Raw genomic sequence first — 9,321 nt, 5'->3', positions numbered from 1 at the left:
TCACCGTCGCTTTGCTTTCATGGTGGCTTTTCTAGGAGTCATGGTCTTTCCAAACAAAGAGCGAACAATTGATATTCGCACCGCAAAAATTGTGCAAATCCTCACCACCAAAGAAAATCACACCTTTGTCCCCATCATTCTATCAGACATTTATCGAGCTTTGACTTTATGTAAATCAGGAGCAAAGGTCTTCGAAGGATGCAAAATTTTGTTGCAAATGTGGGTGATGGAGCATCTCCAACAACAGCCCAAGATCATACAGTATGGGTCAAACAATGATAATTGCATCGAGAGCTATGAGGAAAGAACAAAAAATTATCAGGCTCCAGAAGGGATAGAAGCATGGGTATCTCATCTAAAGGCTTTAACGGCAAATCAAATTGAATGGACTCTGGGATGGCTCCCGATGAGGGAAGTAATACACATGTCAGCCTCAAATAGTTATCTACTACTATTGGGATTGAGAAGCATTCAGCCGTATGCACCACTGAGAGTCCTAAGGCAATTAGGGAGATATCAAATAGTTCCTGATGATGAAGATTTGAGTGTGCAAGTAATCGAATTACACCCAGAAGCCACTATTCCCGAGGCTCTACTTCAGCAGATGTGGAATGGATGCCGATACTTGAAAAGTGATACTCAAGTCCCAGACGCTACAAAGGGTGAGATAAATCCTGGATATGCAAGGTGGTTTGAAAAACGGTCTCGCGTGGATGATGTACCAGAGCCTGAGCTAAGAAGGCCAACAAAAAGACCCCATGTTCAAAACTTCAATGATAAAATCCAAGAACGGTTGATCTGGGGAGAAAAGGAAAAAGGGTACAAAGCAACTATCCATGCCCTAAAAGAAAATCTAAGAAGCCTCAGTTTGGAGAAAGATTTGCAAGCACAAGAAGCCGAAGGCGAGAAAAAGAGTCTAGCTTGTGAGAATGAAAGTCTTCATGCTCGATTCCAAAAAATGAAAAGAGTTTCTGAAACGCCAAAGAGGAGCTGGAAGGATCAAAAAACCATCGCCAATCTCTTTGAAAGAATGCAAGATTATGATTCCATTCTTGCGGAAAACGAAAGGGCATTGAGCAAAGCAAAAGAAAGGATCCAACAATTAAACGAAGAAGCCAGATCTAACAAGGAACGCCAAGATAGGCAATCCGAAAAAGACAAGGCACAATTCAAGAAGGAAAAAGACTATTGGATGCGATCAGAAGACCAGCTTCGTGCACAACTAGAAGAGGCAAGAAGATGCAACAGAGAACATCAACAAGCAGACCTCGACAGGGAAAGATCGCAAGCAAGATTAGAGCAGGCCAGACTCCGAGCTCTGTTAGAATCAGCTCTAGATCGTGAAAACCGTGTCAGAGATATAGCCACCACTCGTCAGCAGCAATTGCAAGACCAAGACCAACGTCTCCAAGGTTTCAGGGCACAAATCCACGACTTGGCAGTCTTCACATCTCAAAGTTATGTAAACTGCCAAGGAATGGATTATGAAAGGTTTACAGAGCATGCGCCCACTTTTGCTCGTCATCTAGCAATGGAGTTGGAAAGGATGTATCGTACGCTGGGAGGCCATCCAGGTCAAGCCCCACATTGAGCAGATAATCCAATATTTGACAACAAAAGTGGAAAGTGGGGCATGTTGTGAGGTGTTAAGAATTGTATCTTTTATTTTGATTTAAGTGTGTGTGTTTCAAGCCATTTTCTTAAAGTTTTCAAATGTAATTCCATCTTTGTGTAATGAATAAAAGTGATTGCCTTTAGTCCGAACTACGCAAGGTCTGATTCATGTAAGGCATGATACGTAGGCAATCTCTAAGATTCGACCACCACGATAAAAGATATATATAGTAAATAAAAGTGAATGACAATTTTCAATTTCAAGAAAGCTGGGACGACACAAGCAGCCGAGCAAATGCATAATAGAAAGGGATTATTTGTCTAGGAGCATTGCATCTCAACGTGTGATTATATATGTGTTAAACTCTCAAAACTAACAAGTTTGTTCATTTTCAGAATTCAAGCAGTTAGTTTCTCTAAAGAGTATACTGGCATATTATCACTATCACACAAGATCAAAAGGACCAATACCCGAAAGTATGTCTATCCCAGATGTTGACACAGGTATGGAACTAGAGGAGATGGATGTCGGGAAAATGAAAGAAGAGATGTTTAAGCTCAAGCAGCAAATGGCTGAGATGTACCAAGCCTGGTCTACAGGACAGCTACCCCCATCTTATCCAAATAACCCTGCTCCATCAATGACTCAAACTCAGGATAATATCACCACTGAATTATCCCCAAACTTCCCCATTTACCAGCACTACCGAGGCACCACCTCTCAGACACCGCAGTCTCCACCTCCGAAACCCGTTCCATATTTTCCTCCACCTATGACTCATGTTTTCGTAGCACCTCCCCCTGCTACATTTCATAAATCTCCTAGTGAGCCTACATTCCAGGCCCAAGACAACCAATATTACCCCCGGAACCCACCCTCAAAGCTTCCGAAATTCATTCAACTACTCCTCGTTTTGATCTCCCAACCGAAATTGACAAGCCAGTTAAAAATGTTGAACAAGAAGAGATGTTCAGGAAGGTCAAGAGTCTAGAACAATCGTTCAGAGACATGCGAGGATTAGGCGGGCAGGTCAGTGTAGCATACAAAGACTTATGCTTATTCCCCAATGTACAATTGCCAGTTGGTTTCAAGATGCCCAAATTTGACCTATACAGCGGGCACGGCGACCCAGTAGCCCACTTAAGGGGTTTCTGTAGCAAGATGCGAGGAGCTGGGGGAAAAGATGAATTATTAATGGCTTACTTCAGTCAAAGTTTAAGCGGATCAGCTTTGGAGTGGTATACACGCCAGGACCATGGGAGATGGTACACCTGGGATGACCTGGCACAGGCATTCGCATACCATTTCCAATACAATCTGGAAATCATCCCAGATCGATTATCTTTGACAAAATTTGAGAAGAAACATAATGAAAGTTTCAGAGAGTATGGTTTTCGGTGGAGAGAACAGGCAGCAAGAGTGGATCCTCCTATGAAGGAGAGCGAAATGGTAGACTACTTCCTCCAAGCCTTGGAACCGACTTACTATGCCCATTTGGTTTCAGCGGTTGGGAAATCATTCAACGAAGTAGTGAAGATGGGAGGTATGGTGGAAGAAGGCCTCAAGACAAATAAAATCATGAGCTATTCAGCAATTAAGGCAACTACTCAAGCTATTCAAGGCGGGGTAGGAGGAATCGGAAGAAAGAAGAGGGAGGAAGCAGCCGTAGTTGATTCAGGAATTTGGTCGGGACCCAGAGGTTCACCGCTTTACTATAATCAACAACGACCTCGCCAATCAGCTTACCACCATGATTCATCCCAACACTACTATCACCCTTCAGAGCCTCATTTTTCCATTAACCATGCTCAAGCATACAATCAGCCACCTGTTCACACCAATTGGCGTGCTCCTGTCACACCAAATACTTACCCACGAGCCTATCCCGGACCAGGTTTCAGGCCTAGGCCAGCATTCAGGGGGGAAAGAGAACAGAAAAAGAAAACTTACACTCCATTGGGAGAGTCTTACACTAGTCTGTTCCACAGGCTGAGACAGCTAGACATGCTGAGACCAATACAATCCAAGCTACCCAATCCTCCTCCAAAGAATCTGGATTACACCATTAGCTGTGAATATTGCTCCGGTGCACCAGGCCATGATACGGAGAAATGTTGGCATTTGAAAAATGCAATACAAGAGCTGATTGATACTAATAAAATCGAGGTTCAAACCCCCGAAGCCCCAAATATCAATAGAAATCCAATGCCAGCCCATCAAGAGGCTAATATGATAGAAATCATACAAGCTGATGGGGAGACAAAGAAGCCGTCACAAACTGTCATGATGATCAAGTCTCATGAAGCCAAGCCAGATAAGCAGTTAATAGAGGAGAAGCCGGTGTCTAAGCAGAATAAAAATGGTGATGAACCATCTATAATAGTCGATGAGGGATCATCGAGCAAATTTGCTGGCAAAACAAGAAAGGCCGAAAGTGATAGTACCCGGGGTTGTTAACAAACCCATTGTATTCGTGGAAGGAGCCCGTACAGATCGGGTTATTATTGCACCTGTAATCCAGCTGCCGGTCATCAACAACAAAGTCATCCCATGGAACTATGAACGGGTGACTGTAATGTACAGGGGAAAAGAAATCAAGGAAGAAGTGTGTGAGGTGCAAGGCTTAACTCGTTCGGGAAGATGTTTTACTCCCGAAGAGTTAAGAAAAACTAAAAACAATCCAACGCCAACAAAGAGAGCTGTGACGGAAGAAGAGGCGGAGGAGTTTTTAAGAAAAATGAAACTCCATGATTATTCTGTTGTGGATCAATTAAAGAAGACCCCCGCTCAAATTTCATTATTGTCATTACTGATCCATTCAGAGGAGCACCGTCTGGCTTTGATGAAAATCCTGAATGAGGCTCATGTTCCTGAAAAGATCTCTGTAAATCATTTGGGAAAAATAGCCAACAGAATCTTTGAGACAAACAGAATTACATTTGCTGATGATGAATTACCTGTGGAAGGTACCGAGCACAACAAAGCTCTTTACCTCACCGTGAAATGTGAAAACTCCGTAGTAACCCGGGTATTGGTTGACAATGGGTCAAGTGCAAATATCTGCCCTCTCTCCACTTTAAGCAAATTAAAAATTAAAGAGGAGAGGATCCAGAAGAATAGTATCTGCGTACGGGGGTTTGACGGTGGAAGCAGAGATTCATTTGGCGACATAGTGTTGGAACTAACAATAGGGCCAGTTGAATTCACAATGGAATTCCAAGTGTTGGACATAACTGTTTCTTACAACTTGTTGTTGGGTCGACCATGGATCCATGCTGCTAAAGCAGTCCCGTCAACACTACATCAGGCTGTCAAGTTTGAATGGGATCATCAAGAAGTAGTCGTGTATGGAGAAGAAAGTTTAAATGCTCACAGCAGTACCATTGTACCGGTCGAGGGAACAGAAAATGACCAGGGACCATGGGTATACCAAGTGACCGACACAGTGTCGATAGAGAAAATTCCAGAGGGGAAATACCTTCCAAATCCAAAGATATCCTCTGCATCAGTCATGGTAGCTTATGAAATGTTAAAGAATGGCTTTATACCCGGCAAAGGTCTGGGTTTATCTTTGCAAGGAATTATACAACCAGTATCTCTCCCCGAGAACTGGGGAACATTCGGTTTGGGGTTCATACCCACTGCCAATGACGTGATAAGGGCTAGGAAGCTGAAACACCAAGCATGGGTTCTTCCAAAACCAGTCCCACATCTGTCAAAGTCTTTTGTCAAGACCGGTGCTAAAAATCGCCCGATAACAACAATTCCTAAATCCCGGGTCAATCCTGAGGAGGAATTAATTGAAAGGTTCGAGAAATTGTTTAGTGATGTGAATATGTTGGAAAGCGGAGAAGGGTGTAGCAACGCAGAAGTTCAATTCGTTGGGCCAGAAACAAAGCTCAATAATTGGAAAGCCACTCCTCTCCCAATTCGAAAGGAGTCTTGGTAGTTTATTTTGATTTTCTTTCAGTTTGTTTGGGTTACTTCAGGGTTGTAATCCCAAAGCTTATCTTACAGTTTGTTTGAAGTGTGCAAACCTTGTTATCTTTCATCATCCAATAAAAAGCAGTTTCCTTTTTATTATCATTCCTGATAGTTTTCTTTTCTTTTTCTTCTTTCCTGTACAGTTCCTTTTACGCTGGCTCTAGTGATATGGCATGCATGAGGAATCCTCAGCCCAGTCTTAAAAATCAATCTGGTTCCGAAATATTAATTCAAGAAATATATTGTGATTATGAATCAGAATATGATGAAGATGAGGTTTTTGAAGAGATTAGTAAAGAGTTAATTCACTTTGAGGAAAAAATCAAACCTAACTTGAGTGATACCGAGGACATCAATATAGGGGACACGAGTAATATCCGAGAAACTAAAATAAGTGTCCATCTGGAACCAAAGATCCGAGAGGAGTTAATTAAAGCACTCATAGAATTCAAAGATGTTTTTGCATGGTCATATGACGACATGCCGGGCCTGAGCACTGATTTAGTGGTTCACAAATTGCCCATCGATCCAACGGTACCTCCTGTCAAGCAGAGGCTGAGAAAATTCAAGCCTGATATGAGTGTGAGAATTAAGGAAGAAATCACCAAACAATTGGAAGCAAAGGTCATTCGAGTCACTCGATATCCTGTTTGGTTGGCTAATGTCGTTCCTGTGCCAAAGAAAGACGGCAAAATTAGAGTATGCGTCGACTATCGCAATCTCAACAAAGCAAGTCCAAAGGATAATTTCCCATTACCCAATATCCATATTTTGATCGACAATTGTGCCAAGCATGATATAGGGTCTTTCGTGGATTGTTATGCCGGGTATCATCAAATTCTAATGGATGAAGAAGATGCAGAAAAGACGGCATTCATCACACCATGGGGAACTTATTGCTACCGGGTAATGCCATTCGGTTTAAAGAACGCCGGAGCAACCTATATGAGAGCAATGACCACAGTGTTTCATGATATGATACACAAGGAGATTGAGGTATACGTGGACGATGTGATCATAAAATCAAAGCATCAGGCCAACCACGTTGGGGATTTGAGGAAGTTCTTCTTAAGACTTCGCAGGTACAACCTCAAGCTTAACCCTGCCAAGTGCGCATTTGGAGTTCCATCTGGAAAGTTGCTGGGATTCATAGTCAGTCGACGAGGCATCGAGCTAGACCCATCAAAGATCAAAGCCATCCAAGAACTGCCACCTCCAAGAAACAAAACTGAAGTAATGAGTTTGTTGGGAAGGTTAAATTACATCAGCAGGTTTATTGCTCAGCTCACAACAACCTGTGAGCCAATTTTCAAATTGTTAAAAAAGGATGTTGCGGTCAAATGGACTGATGAGTGTCAAGAAGCGTTCAATAAAATAAAAGGGTACTTGTCAAACCCACCCGTGTTGGTCCCGCCAGAGCCAGGAAGACCTTTGATTCTTTACTTGACGGTTTTGGAAAATTCATTTGGTTGTGTATTGGGGCAACATGACCTCACTGGCAGAAAAGAACAGGCCATCTACTACCTTAGCAAGAAGTTCACAGCTTATGAGGTTAAGTATACTCATCTGGAAAAGACATGTTGCGCCCTAACATGGGTAGCTCAAAAATTGAAACACTATTTGTCATCCTACACTACTTACCTCATTTCTCGGTTGGATCCATTGAAATACATTTTTCAAAAGCCTATGCCAACGGGAAGACTTGCAAAGTGGCAGATATTGCTCACAGAATTCGACATCATCTATGTGACTCGAACTGCAATGAAGGCTCAAGCACTGGCCGATCATTTAGCCGAAAACCCGGTCGATGAGGAATATGAGCCGTTGAAAACTTATTTTCCTGACGAAGAAACAATGCATATCGACGAGGTGGAGCGAATTGAAAAGCCTGGCTGGAAACTTTTCTTCGATGGAGCCGCTAACATGAAAGGAGTCGGAATAGGAGCTGTAATCATTTCTGAAACAGGGCATCACTATCCTGTTACGGCTCAATTGCGATTTCATTGCACCAATAATATGGCTGAATATGAAGCTTGTATTTTGGGGTTAAGGCTAGCCGCAGACATGGGTATCCGAGAAATCTTAGTCATGGGAGATTCGGATCTTTTGGTACATCAAATTCAAGGAGAATAGGAAACCCGAGACTTGAAGCTCATACCATACCGACAATGTCTACATGATCTTTGTCAGCGGTTTCAATCAGTGGAATTCCAACATATTCCAAGAATCCATAATGAGGTTGCCGATGCATTGGCTACCCTGGCATCAATGTTGCACCATCCGGACAAAGCTTATGTAGATCCAATACATATTCAAGTCCACGATCAGCACGCTTATTGCAATATGGTTGAAGAAGAATTTGATGGTGAACCATGGTTCCACGACATCAAGGAGTATATCAGGATGGGGATATATCCCGCACAAGCCACAGGAGATCAAAAGAGGACCATTAGGCGATTGGCAAATGGATTCTTCTTAAGCGGAGGAGTTTTGTATAAAAGAACACCAGATCTTGGATTATTAAGATGCATAGATGCCAGACAAGCTGCAGCTGTCATGTCTGAAGTACATTCAGGAGTTTGCGGACCCCACATGAGTGGATATGTATTGGCAAAGAAAATCCTCCGAGCCGGTTACTATTGGCTTACCATGGAGCGAGATTGTATCAGTTTTGTGCGCAAGTGTCATCAATGCCAAATACACGGAGATTTGATTCATTCTCCACCATCCGAGTTGCACACAATGTCGGCACCATGGCCCTTCGTTGCCTGGGGCATGGATGTGATTGGACCAATTGAGCCGGCAGCATCCAATGGGCACAGGTTCATTCTGGTAGCTATTGATTATTTTACCAAATGGGTTGAGGCCAAGACATTCAAATCAGTGACCAAGAAAGCTGTGGTCGATTTTGTCCACTCAAATATCATATGTCGATTCGGAATCCCGAAGGTGATCATCACAGATAACGGTGCTAATCTTAACAGCAACTTAATGAAGGAAGTATGTCAACAGTTTAAGATTACACATCGTAACTCTACCCCATATCGGCCCAAGGCGAATGGAGCAGTAGAAGCAGCCAACAAAAACATAAAGAAGATACTTCGGAAAATGATAGAAGGTTCAAAACAATGGCATGAAAAATTACCATTTGCATTATTGGGATACCGCACTACTGTTCGCACTTCAGTAGGAGCAACTCCTTATTTGTTGGTATATGGCACTGAAGCAGTAATTCCTGCAGAAGTTGAGATTCCTTCCCTTCGGATCATCGCCGAAGCAAAGATTGATGATGATGAATGGGTCAAAACCCGTCTGGAACAGTTAAACTTGATTGATGAAAAACGATTGGCCGCAGTATGTCATGGTCAATTATATCAAAGAAGAATAGAAAGAGCATACAACAAAAAGGTGCGTCCCCGGAAGTTTGAAGTAGGTCAGCATGTGCTGAAACGTATTCTTCCACATCAGGTCGAGGCAAAAGGCAAATTTGCCCCGAATTGGCAAGGACCATTCATTGTGACCAGAGTATTATCAAATGGTGCACTATGTTTAAAAGATATTGAAGGCAAATGCATAGATATGGCGATCAATTCTGACGCGGTAAAGAGATATTATGCATAAAATTTTTGAATGTTTGTATTTAGCATTATTTCGAAGATTGGAATGACAAAGGCAATTTATTCTGCTATCCAAACACTATACCCTTTGTTTCCCCCCTTTGA

The sequence above is a fragment of the Nicotiana sylvestris genome, chromosome 8, assembly GCF_000393655.2.
Source record: "Nicotiana sylvestris chromosome 8, ASM39365v2, whole genome shotgun sequence".
NCBI lineage: Eukaryota > Viridiplantae > Streptophyta > Magnoliopsida > Solanales > Solanaceae > Nicotiana > Nicotiana sylvestris.
Note: the sequence above shows the minus strand (reverse complement) of the source record.